Source organism: Drosophila yakuba, chromosome 2L (genome assembly GCF_016746365.2).
Source record: "Drosophila yakuba strain Tai18E2 chromosome 2L, Prin_Dyak_Tai18E2_2.1, whole genome shotgun sequence".
Classification (NCBI taxonomy): Eukaryota; Metazoa; Arthropoda; class Insecta; order Diptera; family Drosophilidae; genus Drosophila; species Drosophila yakuba.
This window is the reverse complement of record NC_052527.2, coordinates 10022553-10043865: the sequence shown is the minus strand read 5'-3', so window position 1 is coordinate 10043865 and position 21313 is coordinate 10022553. Positions and strand designations below refer to the sequence as shown.

The following is a 21313-nucleotide window of genomic DNA, read 5'->3' as shown; positions in this document are numbered from 1 at the left end:
GGCTATAGTTTCCTTCGCTTCCCCGCTGTTGCAGTTGCAGTTGCAGTTGCTTTTGCTTGTGCTGTCTTCTGTGTCCTTTGTGTCCTTTTGTGGCTTGTGCTCCTGCTGCAGTTGCAAGTGGCAAGACGTCTGAAGCCTGTAAGTGGAGCAAGGCATTGAGGCATTGAGTCGAGTCGGCTGCATTTCAAATGCGAGTGCATAATGCACTAATTAGGCGGGCGTTAAGTATACGCCGTGTGTACACAGAAAAACAGGGGCGAGTGTGTAAGTTAGTTTCTTGTTTATAAAATGTATATGCATTTTATAAGTATCTGTATAAATGTACAACTTCATAAATTTATGCCTAACAATGATTATATTCTCTGTTAACTAGAAAACCAAAAGACTGTAGGCCTATATGGTTTATGCTATTATACAAGTTAATAAACATGAAATGGTTTTGAATAGGCTTAGTACATCTTGGTCCCGCTTTAACCCGACTACGGATCCAGGATGATAAAAGATGAAAAGTACGATTCACTGCGCACACAGTTGATGGCTGTGAAAGCGTTTCTTTGACATACCAATTTGCAGTTCTCCGTTTTTGAGAAATTAAAACGAGCACAAAAAAAAAGGATAAAACAGTGGGGTGGAATCCATGAAGGCAATTCCTCTGCAAGGATGTTCGCTACACTCGTTGAACTTCTTAGAGGTCTAGAGGCATTCAAACACATAGTAGCTCTCTCTTGAGCGTTGAACTCTGTTGAACTTTTCAATTCAAGTTGCACTCTATACTTGAGAAAGTGTAATGATTTGGTTGGCATTGCAAATGTAGAAAAAGATACAAATTGAAATTACTTCTGAATAATCCGTAATTGTTTACTCATCTTCTCTAAGTACTAATATTATTAGTGAATTCAATTTGTTCACATATAATGTGCAGCAATTCTCGCCTTATTATCGGGCTTAGCTGTTTCCACGGCATTATCCTTTCGCTGCAGAAATTGGCGCTTAGCAAGTGTGGGCGGGGCAATAAAATCAAATCAAATTGCGCGTGCCTCAGCAAAATGCAAAACGCAAAACGGCGACCAGGAAGCGCCGTTGTGGCAATTTCGGTTGCGTTGCTTTTCCGCTGCAGAATTGAGTTGCAGTTAGTTGAGATGTCTGCTTCGCGTGGGAAAATGTCGGGGAAACTGCAGGGAAAATTGCTGTGTGTGTCTTTCTCTGTGTGTGTGTGTGTGCATTTGTGCTTTTTGACGTCATCAGCAAATACTTTGCCACTGGCACTGGCACTCGTTTTGTTGCTCTTGTTGTCGCTGTTTGCACAGCTGCCATGGGGCCGCATTTAGTTGTTGCCACTACCGCTGCCTGCAGCTGGTTGTTGCAACATTTACATTGGCAATTTGCTTGGAAAAGCACTTGCACCACCATCCTCCTTGTACCAGCCATTCGTGGCACACACACTAAACACACACACACAACACAGACGCCAACGGACCCACTTCCGGCCACAAGTCTGTGCTTTTGGCCTAAACCGAACTTCCGACATTTTCACCATGACCTGAACACCCTTTTGTAATGCTGGTCTTACTCCAGGGAAAATCAGGGTGCATTCCATTTATAATGTGCATTAATAAAAGTAAATAGATAATTTTATGCCAATAGATTTGATGTTTAAATGTAACTAGCCGTTTACCCTTGAACTCGAGAAATTCGTTTCTATTAATTAATTATAATAAATCACTTTACGTCTACAAGGCCAAGAAAGTATGATAAAAATTATAAATAACTTATTATTCAAAATCCATGATAAAAATGATAAATAACTTATTATTCAAAATCCAAAAACCTAAATTGCCAAATGATGACATTGTCAATGTACGAAAGAGAATTTCCAGTGTCCTAAGTAAAACACATGTGCGCTGACACAGCTCGTGTTTTTTTTGTGTCTTTTTCCTACTTTGTTTTAAATTCCACTTTTCCTGTGGAAAAACTAACTTGTGTGAAAACTTTTTGCTTTCATCACTTTAAGACTCCTCCGCATGATGGCAAAAACAAGCATGAAAAGATCCAAAAAAGAACGAATAAAGTTTGGTTTAACATTTAGTTAAAGTCGTTTCGATGGCTGTTTCCACCCTGGCTGTTTATTTATAGCCCACTTGGCGGACAAAAGTGCAGAAAAAAGTGGAATTTGACAATAGTTCTTGCAGCGGCAATTAGGGGCACGCAGTACGTTGCAGGTCATAAAGCCGAGAATGAATTACCCAACAAAGTTGCAATTGAAATGGAAATTGAAATTTAATGGCCGTTTGCTGGGATCGCGCAGCATCCAACGTGGAGTCGTACTCCATAGCGGGGGAATGGCTCAATAGACGGACAATTGTGTGCTTAAGCTGCATGATAAATTCACTGAAGTGCTTGCCGGGCAAACAAACACAACACACACGTGGCGGACAACGTGTCGTATGCGCGATTTCGGACGCTTTGAAAGCGCTCAATGAACTATGACATTAATGCTAATTTAATTAGGAAAACGTGTCAATGCATGATTTTTTGTGATATACAACAAAAACTGGAAAATTTACATGAGCTTTATTTCGATATTATTTACCCATAATCTTGGACATTAAAACTTCTTTCTTGTCTACAGCCGAGCTCAAATAGCAATTACTAATTTTCGCATTCCCTGAACAGTTTTCCTCTAATCTTTGACTGGAATCCCCATAAGATCAGAGCAAGTTCTTTCAGTTCAAAGTCAAAATAAACAGCAATTCAGGCACATAAAACTTGCCAAGCACTTGAAGCCTTAGAAATTTGCAGTATTTTCCCCGGAAGCAACTCACTTCCCTGTTCCACTGAAATAAGCGAAAGTAAAAAGAAAATTCGTTCATTTTAATTAAATTGCATTCTCCTCGCAGTGCCACTTTCATCTGACGCAGGATACGAAGGATATGAAGGATACTTTAAGCGAATCTCCCTCCAAAATACGCACACTTGGCTGACTTGGAATTTTTGTTAATCAAACCCAGCGTTCAGCATGAAAACGCTTAATTGCATTATTACATAACTTTTATCCAACCAAATGGATCGGCAAGTATGGGTGTGTACCAAGGATATTCCGCATTTTACTCGAGACACGAGTCGTTGCCAATTAATCCATGTGTTTGCCGAAATAAATCGATGCGTTCTCAAAGGATAATTAATGCGCCACCATTATCCAGAAATCTGAACATGACAGCAGCCAGGCGAATTTTATATATGCCATAACTTAAGTGCTCGATCAATAGCAAACATAATGTGAACCGATGTACATAAATACTCAACCACAATTAAACCAACGAGATGGCAAATTCTTAAATCACAGATTTAACGCACATTAAATACAAATAAGTACACGACCAAATGTAAATACATTTCTCATATCCCAGTTCCAGTTAAAAATTCATATTGTACCGAGATGCAGTTCACGTTGCATAAATACAGCAGTTTTCGTTAACCAAATGTCAGGCTATAATTTCCTAGAACTCGTTAAGTAACTTATTGAGCCAATTAGTGCTTTTTCGAGTGCATTTCCACTAAATTCAAATTCATGCGTATAGGCATTTCCTAGTATGACTGTTGTGTTGCAAGCACAATCCTTGCCGTGCTGATATACATTTTAGGGCAGTTGGAATGGAAGGGGTGATCCATCAAGCCAGGATATGAGGACTTGGGGGAGGAGGAGGAGGGTGTCTGTGTAAACAGGAAGTGTTGCACCGCAGGCAATGTTGCAGCAAAATAGCCAGTCAAACAGGCACCCTGTACATTCCACCGTCTACCAGTTGGGATTTTGAAAAAATATTTGCATACATGGAATTATGAGGGACCATCATTTAGTGAATGGCCTGCCACCTGTGCACGCTCTTAATGAGCTAAAATAAGAACTGTGTTGCCAGGCGGATGTTAACTGCGGATGTTTGCCAACGTGTGGCATAAATGAGGGTAAGAAGCTTTTCAACCACACTCTGGTTGTGTTGTTTTCTTTGATTCTGTGTACAATGCACTGTACCTTGTCGTTATGCCACACAACATAAAATAGCAAATATGGTTTACTGCGGCTTAGCTTTCCCAAATTAAGTTCAAATAAATAGTGATACAATATTGCATTTAAAAAGCAGTTAACCGATATTAGGCTTGAAAATAGCAATATTTGCATTTTGCCTGTTTATCCTGTTTGTGGCACACTCAAATAAATATTCGCACACAAAGCACTTAAAACCAATTGTCTGCAGGACTTGAAGCCAACATTAAGTTGGGTTTCTTTCACCGAAAATTAATGGCCCGGCATTGGAATCTTGTTTATGGCATACTCGTATATACACAAAATAGTTTGGCCAAAAGTCATAGCCGAAAAAAGTCATAGCTGCCATAAATCAGAAAGAAAAAGTGAGTGAGCAAACTGGGGGCCAGCACGAATATTGCTGCCACAGCATAGGAAAAGTTTGAAAAAGGGCTTCCAGAGGGGAAAAGCCGAGGAACTGGAGATTCCACGACACATTTGTGGCTGGCTGACGGGGAATGAAAATGGAAATATATTTCCGCCAACGACAATCAGGTGAAATGCAAAGAGTGTCGAGGAAGTTGTCAAAACACTGAGATAACATTTTCTGCCCAGGACATTGATGGCCAACGAGCTGGAGAAGATGTGCTATATCCTGGCCCTAATTAAGGATGGGGTCCAACTTGTCTCTGTGGGTTTTTAAAGCACTTTTATTTGTGGAGGAACTTTTTCATCCTGGCCGCTTCCGTAGGCTCCATCTTTATTTATTATGCCACAGCTTCAGCGAGGGCAATATATTTTCCCTGCACTTTACACAATTTTCCCCCCAAAGCCGCTATCTGCATAATTTCAAGGATTTTTACACAGAAGCCTTCAGAAGAAATTAATCTTGCCGACGCAAAAGCAACGAAAATTTACGAGGTACCTTGCCAAAGGTGAAAGCACATTTTTCCGCCAATAAGTATTTGTATTCACAACCATTAATTGGGGTCTTAAATATATGTATGTATATGTCGCTTCAAGAGAAAAAAGTTAATCAACATGCCACGAAAACAAACCACGACTAATCGATTTTAATCAATGTAAACAATTGCTGTCATTTAATTAACACATAGAAAACCTTGTTAGTTCCCAAGGCTTGGGTGGGTAAGTAATTTGAAAAACTCGGCCAGCGAGGTAAACAATTGAGGAATCCCAGTAATTGAAAGGGATCCGAACAACAAAACCCTTTGGCACAAAAGCCGCTGGTGGAAAAAACAATTGCTTCCCAGCTTTTTCCCTGCCAGCTAACTTTTTGCAGCCACTGTGCAACACACTACACATATGACCAATCAGTTTTTATTACATGTTCGAAAAACCCTTTTTTTTTGTGGTCAATATGATACGGTTACATGTAGGAAAGCAAACTATAATCACAGCATGATGCTTTGAGTGGTAATTGTGTTACGACCTTTTGGCCTTTAATTTATTTAAATATAATGCCAGTTAACTTATTATATGCGTGGTCATTATCCTGCAAAATCCCATACCCACCTTCCTAGTGAACTGTGAACCCATTAACTTCCACTTATCGTAAATCAGCTGTTCGTGGTTGACATTCTTGAAAAATCATGCAGCGCTGCCCCTGCAATATTGCAAAATGGTTGAATGCCGCAAATGGGCGAAAAACACAACTTTGGCATGCAGGTCACCCATCGACCCCTTGCTCCTCCTACAGACTACCATAAATCACATAAATGTGTGGTCGCATCAGCGGCATTCGCAGAAAAACGTAAAAAGTAAGTGTAAAACCGGCGAAACAACGACGGCAGCTCAATATCAGCATCAACTTTTAGTTCAATTAAGCGAAGCATTGATGGCTTTCCAGAGCCGAAGGCTGCTTAATTTATAGCTTTCATAGGAGGGATTTTCATAATACGATGCACCGTAAAAACTGGAAATTCTTAATTCGTTAATGTCCAGTTAGCCACAATTCCCAATAAGCCACAATTGCTTAAAAGTCGTTATATAAAACCATGATATTGGCATACCTTTGAACATGAACGACACTTGACAATTCATTATTCCTCGAATCTCATCACACAACGATTTTTACTTATGCACTTCATAAAAATTCAATACTGCTGTCATCCGCATTCATCAATAAAGCTTATAAATGCACACGAAAATGGGATTTAAATAGAAATCAGCAATATAGATTTTTCAGGCAGGCAAAGCACTGGGCTGTTTAAAACAAACAGCTAAATTCCAAAACGAAAATCAGTTAAATTTATAAAAAAAAAACGGGATTTTTTGTACTAAAATCTTAGCTGGGCAGGCAGTGCAGAAACCGCAAGCATAACAAATGCATAGCAAAAACTGAAAAGAGGTCGAAACGGGCAAAAACATTGGACAGAAAACACAGGCGGATGAACACGGGTCGGAAAATGCTGCAAATGCGTTCGTTTGCTGCGAATCAATATGGATCCGAGGCAGGGAAAGGGGAAGGGTGCGGGGAATCAACAATAACAACATACTGAATAACGTCAAACTAGACCATGAAAACGGGGGAAATTCCAATGAAAAGATACCTGCCACGCACTCAAAAAAAATATTACAAGTATTAGCATGTCAACAGGGACAGCAAATAGTTGGCAGAACCCAAACAATTAAACGTTAATAACGTTTGATTACAAAATTTACTGAGAAATTCGTAGATGAATATATTAATATATTAATAATATATTAAGTGTTCGCCTCAGTGTAAAAGCCATAGAAAAAGTATACGCCCCGTTGCACGTGATGCACCCAAAAGTATGCAACGCTCCTTCTGCAGCAGCCCAGTTCTCTCTGGAAAACTGCGGTTTTGGTTTTTATTATTTTGAATTTCTCCATTTGCCGCTTAGAGCCAAAACACAAAATCGCACCACGTTGACCGCAATTAAAGCGAAATGTACAGATGATGAAGGTTTAGGGGCGAAAGTGGGGCAGGTGGAAGCACTTTTTCTACCTTGCTGGCCGGCGACAAAGAAACTTCCCCGAAGAGCCCGAATAGACAGTGCTCATCCATTCTGACAGTTGAGTGAGAATTCAGCGCAAGAAATTTACTGTCAGCCAGAAATGAATAAGGCTTTTCGCTTGAATTTATTTCACTGTTCGCAAGAAATTAAAAGACAAAGGTAGCCACCAGGAAATGGGAGGACAATTGTGGCCGTAGCCCTAGGAAGTATTGTATTCTTCGACTTGGAGGCATGTGTACCTTGAAAGACGAGCTATGGCGCATTAAATATTGTGTAGCATGTTGTCAATAATCTCAAAAAAGTTTAAAAAGCTGAAATTTAACATTTGCTTTCATAGAATGATACGATTTTGAGGTACTAAGATGCAAATTTTGTTGTAAAAAATATATGAACTTGGTAGTTTTATTGAATATCGATATGATTACCAGCAAAAGCGTTATGGTTATTATATCAATAAAACCCACCCAACATTTTCGCTTCGGTGTTCATGAAAAGGGAGGAATTGCACAGAATACAATTAGTGTGTGATAAATAGTCTCAGAAGACAACCGTCCCCTTGAGACATTTGATGCAATGCCAACAGGGGGCAACAAACATGATATATCTAAGTTCATCTATTGAAAGTCATTGTGCTGCACTAACTACCGACAGATGGCTGCACTTTCAGTCCTTCGGACTGCCAGCCATGTGGTTGAGGCCCCTTGGGCGACCACCAGACCACCATGCCATCAGACCACCAACCCATCGGTCCTTCATCTGACATATTGTGTGAGTCGAGTCAGCTGCTCGGCCTATTTGGCATTTTGCTAGACGACATTTCTGAGCCCTGGATGCGAGTAGTTTGGGCTGCAATTAAAATTGTTAACCCTTGTGTAAAATCGCATTGGGGCTGCTGTTCTTGTGGGCCAAGATCCGGCAGCTGTCGCCTCTTTCGGCTACAACTTGGAATTTATGGCATAAATAATTAAGTATAGGCAATTTAGTGGTGATGAGCAAATATAGAGCAGTTACCAACCCAAATGGAACGAGGCTAACGTAGGTTATTGACATTGGCACCATGTGAAATGTGGCCATGACTTAAAGCTGTGCGCTTTTCTGTGGCCAACGACCATCCTGTGGGTTCTGCAGTTGATGGCCAAAACATCAGTTTTCCCGGAATGCCAATAAAGCTTCTTCTGGCCATTTCGATTCACAGATAAAATGTTCAATGATGTTACCACTCACTTCTCGTGAGTGAGGGAATTTATATGTACATACGCGTAAATACGCGAATTTATGCTTGTGATTGTCGCCTTTATCGGGGCATAAAAACTGCAGCAGCCAATTTGGGCACATCTCCAGTTTGAGCTGGAACATGTGTCATCCCATCGGATGCAATGCCCGGAAATCGACAAGTCGCCTTAAGAACATGCAAATGGATTGCAAAAAGCTTTAGGAACTCTGGTTTTCCAAGGCGAAAGGCGAAAGGCGACGGCGAAAATTGTCAACGGCTTGTCGGCGCCTAAATGTATGCCATGAATTTGTGTGCGCCCGCATATTTGCAGATTTCGCTGGGAAAGTTTTGCCTTCGGTTCACAACCTTCGAATTTTCGCGAAGGAAAAGTTTTGCTGGCAGTGCCCCTAAAAAATACAAAAACATATACCCAGTTTGTCTGCCAAACAATTGGCAAATATTTATAGTCTAATTGTGAGTGCGATTGAGATTGTACAAATACGCTCTCTCTCTCTTAGAGCCTCAAGCCCACACCTTTTTGCACCGATATCCTGGGACCCACTTTGTGGCAGAAAGCACAAAGAAGTCTTCAATTTAGTTCTCTAAAGGATGTGCAGTGGGTCGTGGCTTGTTCGGGTGGAGGACAGGGAAGGTCGGGTCGGGTTGGGCTGGGTCGCATTCGCAATCTCCGATCCCAACCGGAGGTCGCATACTCATACATTTATGTATGCATTCAGATATCTATACGTCCATATCGAAGGCGCGCCTTTTGTGCTTCTGACACTTGTCAAAGCTATAGGAATTTCGAAATAAACAATGTAGGTATCAGTCGACAGTGCACAGTGTGCTAAACTAGTTGGAAAAGGGATTTCCACATGACTTCACATTCGATTCGAATGGCATGAACTTGTAATCCGGTGGGATTCCTCACTTATCGGCGACAAAATAAATGAAAAGAGTTGCAAGCTCTTGGAGATTGGGGAATTCAAGAAGAGCAGCCAATTATTCTGGTCCGAATCAATTTACAGCATTTATGAAGGTAGATTTTTCAATTTAACTTAACTTTCTTAGATATTTATTGTTACTTAAAATGCAGGTAAAATAAATTTAAAGGGAAGGGAATTTTTTGATCTTTGGCCCACTGTATTTTCCCACGACTCGAGCTTGTACATCCTAATGGTGTGTATACATATACGAAGAGACGGTTTGTTGAGCAGCTGCTGGTTGCAAAGGACATGGGGCACCAACACCACTGCACACCAGCACACACCAGCACACACACACACACACCAACACACCCACGAGGGCCCCCAACTGTCATAAACTAGGATTATGTTGCATAAGCCTGCTTCCTCCTGCTTCATTGTTATTGTTGTCGTGTATAGAACTGAGATGCCTACACGGTTTAAGGAAGAAAAAGCTCTGTTGCTCCAAAGCCGATAATTAGATTTTGGTTGAAAATTGATGGGTATGTGTCATTCGGCGCCGAGGCCGCACTGCAAAGTCCTCGTAAACTAATTGCTGCCTATCGACCTAGCCGATTCCATTCCCACTCGTTTGAAAAGCCAATTAGAGCAGCCGACATTTGTTAGTCAAAGCTTAAATGCGTAATTTGATCTATTTGCCAAGATAAAATTTGCAAGCCCAGTGGCAAGGACAAGCGATGCGAACTTTCTACTTCCACTTCTATTTCCATTACCGCCTCGACCGCCTGGAACTAAATCAAATTTTGCCGTGCACGGCTAAAACGACAGCTTCCGGGGGCCGCATAATCAATAATTTCGCTTGTGTGGCCTCTGTGTTCTCGGCATCCAGTTCTCAGCTCTGTGGGCACTGGCACAATGGCGAAAGTTCGACTTGCTGCTTCATTAAATTTAATTTATAAACTTGCCATAAGCACTAAATCACTGTGCAGCATCTGGAGGAGGAGTGGCCATTCCAGTGCCAGGAGATACTCGCTGCTGGCTGCGTCTCCGCTGCGTTGTTCCTTGTGGAACTGCATAAAATGGCGACCAGTGGCCAAAATGGCGGTCCATAAACATCCGGTCTCCACTTGCTCAACCACTTCCTCTACCTCTTCCTCTTGCCGTTTGTGTTTTTGTTTCTGCAGCTGCTGACCGTTATTTACATGGCAACAAAATGGCTGAAGGAAAAGGGGCGACAAAATAAAAACCCAAAATATGATCATATTTATGCAAAAGAACCCAAGGCTGCGAGGAATGGAGCACTTGACAAGCAATCGACGAAAACTTTGCAGATAGAGAAGTTTCATTCGCAAATTCTCAAGCTCAAAAAAGGCAATAAGAATCGGGTATTCCACCTTACTTGGAGACTTTTGACAATCTACCAGCAATAGTTTTATATCCATTCATTGATTCGACTTGTGCTAAAGTAATCGTAAAAAGAAAGAAGGTATTTAAATAGGACAAAGAAATCAATGGATGAATAGCACCAAAGCTTAACATACAAAACTACAAAAACATCGGAATCAACCATAAAAGGGCTAACATTTGTTTAATGTTTTTGTTGAAGCTGTCTAGGTCGACATTTAAGCCATTTGTTTGCTGTTGACATTTTCGTGCTTTTTCGCCTTCTGTTGCTCAAGCATTTCCGCTTGGCGCTAAAATGTGTGCTACATTTTTTTGTTCACCCCACACACACACACGCACACACACACTGTTTGAGCTGGCTGCCTGTTTTTGTCAGAGGCCGTCTATAAGAAACGACAATTTATAAGACCACGCCCCCAAATGACGTGGCCCCGCCTTTATTTTTCCCCATTCTGCGTGTGACAAGCGCGTGTGTCGAGTGATTTCTGTGCGAACGGACTTTTGATAATCGGAATTAGTCTGCTACAATTTCACTTGCCAACTGTGAATGGATGGGATGGACCTGTTGGGGGCTTTAATTAAGTTGCTTCACTGCAAGGACGTGATCTGTATCAGCTTTCCAGAAGTTTGTCTTCATAATTGTCATGTTCATGGCAAAACTTAATGAAGATATTCCAAAATGAAATTTATGTCAAAGAATCTGCAATTTAAACAAAATCAAATCCTACTTGCTTTTATTTTTATGATAAAACGAGGATGTATTCAGTTTAGTTATTTTGTTAGAAAGTGCGCACAATTGGCCATAATTGCCTGGAAAATATATAGAATGGTTTTTAATAACTAAGGCAGTTTTTTGGTAAATTGAAAGCATTATAATAGAGTTATTAGAGGGGAATCTATGTAATGTAAGCTGTCTGTTTGGCCCATCCGAAGATAATCAGGGCCTAAATCAGCAGCATTTGAGAGGCATTCAGACGGCGAGGCGCCCACTAAAAGTGGCATAAGAGCCATTCCACGAAACCCTTCGACTCGCGGCCCATTGAACCATAATAGCAGGTGAGAGACAATTGGCGCCATCCAAACGGCGATCCTTTGAATTATGTTAAGTGGACTAGTGTCTCTGCAATTCTGTCCATTCCATTCGGCTCAATTGTGTTTATTTGCGCGAACTGCGCCCAATGGCAGATGACAAAAAGCAAAAAGACGCTTGACCTTATGGCGCTAAAGGCAAGTCCTGAGTGCCCACTCACACAGGACGAAGGCGATGTGTCGCCAGCGAAAAATTCGTTACTCGCAGTGCGAAGTGCCACGCCCTCGGCCTGGCCTCCGCCCACTTTCGCAGGCTCATAATGATGAGATTCTTTTCTCTCGCTCTCTAGTTCTGTCTTCTTGCGTCTGTCTTTTTCGCAACAACAGCGAAAATTTTCAATGTTGTACGCGAAATTGTTGACAAAGTTTGCCTCAAGGCAAACAGAATGCCAAAGTGGGCTGGGAAGTCTCAGTTTCAAGGCAGCAGCAGCACCCACCCACCCACGCCCCTCGTTGGCAACATAAAAATAAAATTACACAAGAAATTAAATTAGCGCAAATAGGAGCGCACTGCAAAGGAAAAAAAATAAAGGAAAATTAAAATTTACTTGCCGTAAAAACGACTGTTGTGACACTTGAAACGATGGGCGAAAGACAAACAGCGGCCAACAAACGAAAACAATAAATTAAATTCAGAGCAGCAGGGCCATAAGCGTCAAAGGCGACTAAGTGCTTCGAGTGGCAGGCTCAAGGATCTGCAGTGCCACCTCCTCCAGCCGCTCCTCCAGCATCTCCTCCACCTCTAACCACTACCCCGCCCAGTCAGATGTCTCGCTATCAACATCAAGCCTCCACCTTCGACTCAAGTAGCCTCATAATAAACAGGCAAGTGCAACAGTGACGCATTTCCAGTCGGCGCCACTGAAATCCTCCAAAGCATCGCCCAAGTGCGGCGATGGAACATATTGTGCGAATGGATATGGAACAATTGGGCCCAGATGAGCGACAGGTGGACAACTCAACCTTAAGTGCAAAACCTATACAGGACAGCACATTTTGGTTGTTCAGTTTGATGGTAAACATAGCTATCTTAGCATAGAAATATGTGTGGAAGACACTTTGAATTAAGTTTAAAGATTTTACATTATATTTATAGCAGTATCAACAAATTTATCATATCTTAGTAAATCTAAACTTGGGGTTTTTTAATGTAATACAATATAGAGATCTAATGTTAAAGCAACGACGTATGTTAAAAATGCAATGCAACAAAATGTCATATAGGCATTAGTTTAGATCTAAAGCTACCCCTTGGGCGCCCTATAAAATATTTGAATTAAAGCCATTATTTTAATTGCTTTCCCTCGCTTATTCAGCCTCCAGGTCCAGTCAGTCCGAGCAGCTTGACAGCAAATTTGCAAATGGATTTCAGTGGGCTATTTTTGGCAAATGCTGCATACCTCGGGGAAAGTTGCTGCGAAGGACAAGCGACTGCTACCCCTTTCTCCCACTGCAATGGCCATATGTAAATCGTGCCATTTTTGCGCTTTACGTATATCAATTTAAAATGCAATTCGAATAGCGACAGCTATGTGGCTGCAAACTGGCAGTGGGACTTGTGGCGTGGGAGGATATGAGCCAGTTTATCCTTGATGGTTGCACTGTGTATTCTGATGAGCGGACGTGGCTGGGTCTGTGCCAGCTAAATGAAACAGTGCGTCAAATGTTAGCCATTCGAGGCAAAAGTTTTGCGAAACTGCAACGAAATGCGGCAAAAGCCGCAGCACAGTAGGCGGGCAAAAATTTGTACAGGCGCCCACATAAGCCGAACCAGATGCAGATACCTACATAGATGCAACTGTCTAAATACCCAACTCTCTTCTTGTGCTCACAGTGACCCAGGGGACAAGTTGTCAGAGCTGGTTTGTCTGCCAGCCAACGTACTTCTTCCCACCTCCGCCAAAAATCACACAACAACATCACACGCTCGGAGTAGAAAAAATTGACAGATGCTTCAAGTGTTTGCAAGTGAAATATTCACTCATGTGTGTGCCAAATTTTAGTCGAGAGAGCGTGGCAAAAATTCCTGAAAGTGTTCTCCACGCCAACATGACCAATTGAAAATAAAACGTGCAAATATCAAAAAGGAGCAGTTACTTGCGCACGTTTTCAGTTCGCAGTACAAAGAAAAAGCAACAAATTTTCTTCGACACAGATTCGAGTTTTCGACAGTTTATTTTATAAGCCGGTGTTAAGTATTAATTCTGCATAGGAACCATCAATATCTATTTCAACTTCTGTAGGGAAACCAGCAGTGCTCCAGCCAAGTTAAAAGTGCAGGCCTGGCAGTCTGAATGGAAATCCGATTACGCGATTCAACCGCGCTCTGAACGCTAATTAAATTTGCAAAGACCCGCCAGCATTGACTATTCCATCAGCCAACATTATGATGCACACACACACACACACACCGCGAGGCAAACAATATGGGCCACAATTCAAATTTAAAGCTGGGCACACGCAAATACAAGTCAATAAAGGTTCAATGCCTAATCATACCCAAACAAACCTGTTTCATTATTTAAGCAATTTTTTTGTGCAAACATGCGGTGGCGTCGAAAAGATACGTATAAATATAAATTGAAGCGAAATGTAAACGAATTCCGATGCGAGCAGAAATCTCTGATGGGGAGTGATGAGGCAGCTGATGAACTGATGGGCTGATGGGACAACTTTAAGCGGCCCAGAAAGTTGCCTACATTTCGGGCTGCTGCGCAATCAATCATGGCCGAAATCAATTTTAACGAAAGAAGGCGAACGAAAACACACCCATACTGGCTGAAGTGCGTAGTTCGCCGAATGACATCCTTGCCGTGGATCCATGGATTCAAGTATCCATGGCGATGCCCTTGGTGCTGTCTATTTTGCCAGCTGCTGAAGGTGAAGCAGTTGCAGACGGGGTATCAGGAGCAGCAGGAACACAAACAATGCTCATTAAAATTGGCAAATCATGTGGAAAATGTGTAAATAGCAATTACACAACCCCCCCCCTCCCCCCCAATGCGCACACTGCGTATGCGTAATACTGACTTTGTTTACTTCGCCGCTGTTAATTAGAAATATGCGCAGAACCACTTGCAAAACAATCGCATGGATTAATTTGAATATTTTTGTAGTCCTCTACCGCGACATTTCCGACCCATTTCCCAAGTTATTCCAAGTTATTATGAGATTCAAAGAAAATAACACATATTTTGAGTGTTTAGTTAGCCATTAAACATAATGGGACCTAACACTATCATTAGGTTAGTAAATGTTCAATAAAGATATATATGTTTTATTGTAATGTATTATTTTATAGCTCAGATAAGTCATAATTTAAACAAATATATTCCTATTAAATGCATTTTCAAATCCAGTTATATAATGCAACCAAGCCATTTGCCTAAATTATTACCTTCTTAATTTGCCGAAACGGAATGGAATTCATTTGAAAATACTTTGCTCCTCTTGGCAATTTTTAATTACTTCTTTTTGGGATACAAAAAGATAAAAGATAAAGGAAAATGAAAGTCACCTCCCATGATTGATGGCCTATCGAGCGACCTTGTTGGGCTGGCGAAATTTGCATTAGGCACGTCGGTCATTTCAGGCATGATTGCCCCAGAAAAGTATGTATTTGGGGTGGCGTAGAAAGTTTGTTTTAAATTATGGTCAATTATAAAACGGCACATTAGCTTCACATTATTTGGGCTATTTAAACGCTTGACTGAAACTCGTAATAGGCATGTGGAGTTTCTGGTGCTCGAGGTGTAATTATCAGTGATGATGTGGCTGGCAGGTAGCTACCGATTAGTGTATTGAAGCTTAAATTGATTTGCGGTTTTGCGCGTGCCTAAGCAGCATATGTGCATATGTTTAAATCAACATTTAAATTATCCTGAAGCCAAAATCAAGATTCAAGTATTTAACTGCCGCTAGGTGGCGCCTGTGTATACTAAAGTACTTTAAAGTACAAAGTGGGAGTATTACAAATAAGATAGTGCGAATGCTTGACTTCTGCGTTTTGCTTTCGTTTTGAAAATAACATTATTTTGCTGCTTGGGAATAAAATGGTTTGCAGTTTGCACCACTTGCAAATTTTAGCAGAATTTCAGTGTATTGCGTATTTCGTCTCCAACGAAGCACACTAAATCCCCCAGTTCTACGCAGTTGATTTTTATGCTCCATTGAAGCGCTTAAGTCGTTTCTACACCTAGGCGGCAATTAATTTGGGCCAACTCTCGAAGGGAAGTAGGGCTTTTAGTACCGCCTGCAGCGGGCGGTTGGCCCAAAAATCAATGCCACATGTTAAATATCGTGGGAAAAACACAAATACCAGCGACGGCGCTTGGGGGCGTGGCAGTTGGAGGGTTAAATGTTGAATGAGGACAGGAGGACACGAGGACAGGAGGCAGTGCGAAACATAATGAACATTGTTGTCGCACTTCCTGTCTCTCAGTGCCTGCTCTTCTGGCTGTTCGCGCTGGGTCATAAAAGATGGAAATACTTCAGGCACACAAAAGCCAGCAGCATTGACGGAAAGTCAACATATCCACCGAAAAAGGACGAGGACACACTGCCTGGTGGGCCGTTAAGTGTGCAATATTTATTTTGTATAAAACGCGTGCCACGAATAACAACGGCGGGTAAAGCAATGCCATTAAATGGAACGCAAAGGTGGAGACTAATGCTTTCACTCCACGAAAGAATGTTTTCTGCTGCGGTCATGAACTTTGGGCCAGTTAAAGAGTTAGCGCCGCCACTTGGAAGCACTTCATAAAATGTTCTCTTGTTTTATTAATATACTAAAATAATATATATTTTGGACTATGAAACATTTGTACAAGCAGCATAATAATTTTAATAAAAAAATGTAGAGGGTATTATTTCTGCAAGACACGCACAGTATTTCGCATTGTTTTGCGATGTGCGACTGCGCTGCAACATTAATTGAAATATTCATGCCAGATTTCCTGCTGAAGTTTATTTTTAGCCTGGCAAGGGACTGGTAATATATTTTCTGTAGTTAATTATTCATTTGCAGACTGGATATTATTTCATGTTGCAGTCGGGGCTCTTGCCAAAGTTAGTCAACTGGAACTGATAATCTGCCAAAAATAATAACCTGTTTTTTGTGCGATTTACTAACTGCTAACGCTCAGTTATTATTGTTTTTAAAAATGTATTTGTATTTATCGCAACTGCCAATCCAAGCGCATCGAAACACATCGCTTACTTTTTTTCTAGAAAGCGAAAACATTTATTTAGGTTGTTTACCGAAGGACAAAACCACAAGCATTTTTAATAATTTATTCGTATGGTTTACCGCATTTGCAACTTGAACATATTATTGCCATTAATGCCCTTAATGGCCACATATTTTCTGTAAATTTAAATGATCCATTTAATGACTTAAGGAACTTTAAGGCTTAGCAACTTCAGTGATAAAATGGAAGCGAATTGTAAATTTCTTTCAGTTTTCAGCGAATTTCACTTTCTTTGAAAAACCTTAAATTGCTAGACAGAAATAAAGGAGTAAAAGTTCATATGATGAGTAATATGATATAATATCATTTCCCACTAGCAGCTAGTTCCGCATACCCTATGTACCAGACATAAATAAAATCCTGCAAATCATTCAATTAACTTTGAAACCTTTTCGGTTAATTGAAATTCGGGCGCTGATCGCACGCACTTGATAATGTTCGGAGAACATTTTCCCACAATTTTGATTGCAATTTGTATGCCATTTGTCAATATCAACAGATAATTCAATATATATTTAATTGACTCAATTGAATCAGTTGGCTGCGCCCCTCATAAATTTCAAAATCATACCAATTATGCAAACCGATCGATTGACCAAAGAGGCAAAGAGGTGATCGCCATGGATGCATTGACTTTGAAATACCTATATTCATTGTGACATTGCCCTCTCATCCGCAGTGGATCAATTTTGGGTGGTAAAAGCATTGTGTCAATTGAAGGTGATGCTTGCCCCAAGCTTATGCGATGCGAGACGCTTCATTTTGGGGCACGTTGATCAATCGAGTGATCGTGATCGCAATCGTTTACTTGCCGCCTTGGTTCAATTAAATTGACCGTTCTGGTGACGTCGCACATGCAATAAACTCATCGGCGTGGGAGACCAGCCGCCTTCGCCAATATATGGATGGTCTTTAGTAGAGAAAGTGCCACTGCCACACAACTGATGCGTGTATTGCCGCGTGCCGCAAGGTCGACCAGATGTCAATTGGACCGCCGCACGTGAAAAGTGGATAGTGGCAAGTGCGTGTGCATCGCCCAAAGAACCAACCATAAATGAATGCAACGTGCAACGTGCAACGTGCTGCAATGCAGCCACCGCAGCCTCTGCTAGGAATTTATGCTCTCCGCTTAAATAATTCACGCGGTGTGGGCTCAAGGACATGGCCGCAAATAGCGAGAGCCCTCCGAAGTATGCAACGCCAGGAACACTCGCAGGATATACAGTACTTATGCAGTATGGAAGCCGAAAATAAAATGCCATTTTAATTTCATTGCAACGCGCTTCACTAATTTGTTTTGCTTTCTGTTTTAGTTCCCTGCCATTTCCACACCCGCAACCGCATTTTACGAGAGAAAAAAAGCAGTCCAAAAATGTTAAGAGCACTGCCAAAACATCTCATTTTTATTTGTCGTCCATTAAAATGCATTAAGTGCGTTGCTGGATTTCTAACACTAGGGAAATACTTTTTTCTAGTGCTTCTTCTCTAAAGCCGTCTTTTAACTTTTCAATTTGCACACCAAACATTCTATTGTGCGGTTGCAGCTTTATATATGTACTTAACAAAATATATATATTTGTATTCATTTTATAGCTTCCCAGAATGTGAATACAATTTCTTCTTGCCAAAAGCCGTTTTCAAAAACATACTTAAAATCCAATTAGTCTTCCTATTGCCCAAATCCTTCCTGCTAGTTTGGCATTCATTTTTAATTTCCTTATTCCCGTTATACTGCAAAATTTCAGATACCAATTTGGCAGAAAAAAAAGGAGCGTTGTGCTCCGGGTAATTATGCGCTTATCTCTGCTTTCCATCCCCAACAAATTTTACCAAAGCCCGGTTTAATTTCATTAGGCATGCAAATCGCGCAGTTTTCGCCATCTGCCGATTGTGGCCAAGTTCTTTGAAAGAATTTCGAATAGGAATTTACGATTGTTTCGCCCAAAAGAATCAAACGGAAGTGATGTTTTACTGAAACTACAAGGAATTGTAAACACCCTATCTTCAACAGAAATTCTGATCTAATTTTTTTTTACTCATAATCTGCCTTAAAAAATATGTGTTAAATGAGGAAAATAACATTGAAAGAAATTAAATAATATTAAAAATATTTATACGGTATAATATATAAATATCTAAAAACACATATTTTTAAACGCTTGATATGACAACAAATATAAATATATGGACATCTTGCGTTTGTAAAATCAAACTGCCTCTGATGTCAAATATACCCACTCAGACCGAAGGCAAAGCCAAATTTGAGCAAAAATCTCATTAAAAGTTTTCGGCATTCTTGGTTCGTCTTTGTTGCGTCTCGAATTTGGCTCACAGCTATTGGGCATAATCAGCCAGAAGTCGCGTGCTAACCTGTCCAGGACTTTTGAGAGGGTTTGTTGGTGACCATTGAAGCGTGCGGGGAAAGGGACGCGAGTGCGGCACTGACAAAGGTTACCACATAACTTTATGTTTTATGTATTTTAATTTGTTTTTTTTTTTTTGGTCGGAAGCCGGCGACTAAGAAACGCGTGCAGCTAACAATTTACAAATTCGTCTAAACAGAACATGCTTATTAAAATAATTAGAAACCCTTGAGGTTATTGTTTGTGGTTGTGTTTCAGGATATAAAAAAGAAACGTGCGTTACTAGGCAGTGGTTGTTTTCGTTCAGAAAAACGTGATCCTTTCGTTTTTAAAACAATTATGATACATATTTAGAGGGATTCTAAGGGTGATTCACATTTAGCATACAAACTTCATATACATATATACATATATGATACTTTGATGACTCACTTGTTTAAAATATATATCTTTTAGTCGTAAACAAATGTAATTAACAGAAAAAAACTGTTATGTATGTAAGGTTAACCAAATAAATTTATAAACATTTTTATTCAAATTTAATATTTCTAAACAATATTACATTTTTTTATTAATGTAAGAATGTATCTTTAAATAACGTTTTGAAATAAAATGGTTTAATTTCTTTGTTTTGATCTTGTGTGGGGAAGCTTAAAAAGTAAGTACAATAGAAAGAGGAAACAAAACACAATTTCCTGAAAGTTTTATAAAACAAAATAAGTGAAACACAGCAACAAAACCATTCAAATTGTTTTTAAACTTGTGCGGCTGCAAGTCGACGATGTGCGGTGGGCGAAAGTGATAATTTTAAAATTCAGCCGAGGAAAAGGGTGCTCCTAATTCCCTCGGCTGCTGGGTGCTGGGTGCTGGGTGCTGGGTGCACATGCCCCTGACATTTAAGCTTGGAACGAGCCACTGGCTACAGGACGAGCTGAAGGAGCAAGAGGAGCAGGGCGCGCAAGAACAACAACGTGCCACCGTTTGAGGCAGCCAATGTCAGAGAACGCCACTCGCTGATTGGCTGCGCCCGCTGCATGCAGCATGCTGCATGCTGCAATCGGAATTGCTTTTCGCCTGGCCTGGCCCGTGTTTTCGTTACGTCCTGCTGGATTGGGACTTGTCCGGGACTTGTCAAATTCTCACCTGGACTTTTGGCGCTACATTTGATTGAAGACTGACGTCTGTCGTTCCGCTGCCGAATGGATTTTCCACTAACTTCTCACACAATCGAATCACTTTGCATTTTGTTTGTAAATGGCGCTTTTTGCGGTACAACTTTGCCCGTTTTGGGTCACACGCACTCGTATATTCGGGAGTATCCTTTTTTGTATTTGATTTCTGTGCAGGTGCAATTGCTGAGTGTTTGCATTAGTTTTCACCAAAGATTTCCAGGTAATGATCACGGACCACAAAATTTCCAAGCTCTCGATTTTCTGTCGAGTCCAGAGTCTGTCGCCCAACTGAAATTGTCGAGCGAGTCGGCAACGTAGAAAAGCAGAAAAGCTGCCTCACTTCCGTGCATGTGTGTTGGTGCGCGAGAGCGGGTGTGAGAGTCGCCTGCGTGTGTATTGGTGCCAGGAGCCACGTGAACGTGCGTCAGCTGTGCTGGGCCAAAAACCAGCATAATTGCCTCTTCGAGTCGCTCTCAAAGCTCGGCTCTCCGAGCTTCACGTCACCTGATGTGGCGTCACTTGATTCTATTTGTTTTCGTGTTGTTGTTTGTTGCAAAAAGCCGGTTTTCCTCCCCGTCAAACGAGGGTCCTGGTGCAAGGAGTCACATCAGGCAGGACTCACTCGGGTTGCAACAACAGCAAGTCGCAGGGTAAGTCCGCGTAGCGCGACTTCACTTCCAGCCAGGTGGGCTTACAAGTGATGGATGAATCATTTGTCGGTGGCGGGTATTTTGTGCGAATTGCCGAAAATCGATTCAGGGCGGCATACTGAAAGGGATAGAGACCTCAATTGATTTTGAGGTGATTCAAAAAACCACAGATTAAATAATTCAATTCAGGACCACATTTATTTGTATTTTTAAAACATTTTGGTTCAAGG

The 21313-nt window shown here is 41.0% G+C and overlaps 1 long non-coding RNA gene across 1 annotated transcript; it reads right to left on the bottom strand.

The window, feature by feature from the left end:
* Positions 1-85: 85 nt before the first annotated feature.
* LOC120320671 lies at positions 86-20726 on the bottom strand. Its single transcript, XR_005560195.1, has 2 exons — positions 20405-20726; positions 86-136 (listed from the first exon to the last, which is right to left on the bottom strand). It is a non-coding gene; the product is annotated as an uncharacterized LOC120320671 (long non-coding RNA).
* Between the last annotated feature and the right edge of the window lie 587 nt (positions 20727-21313).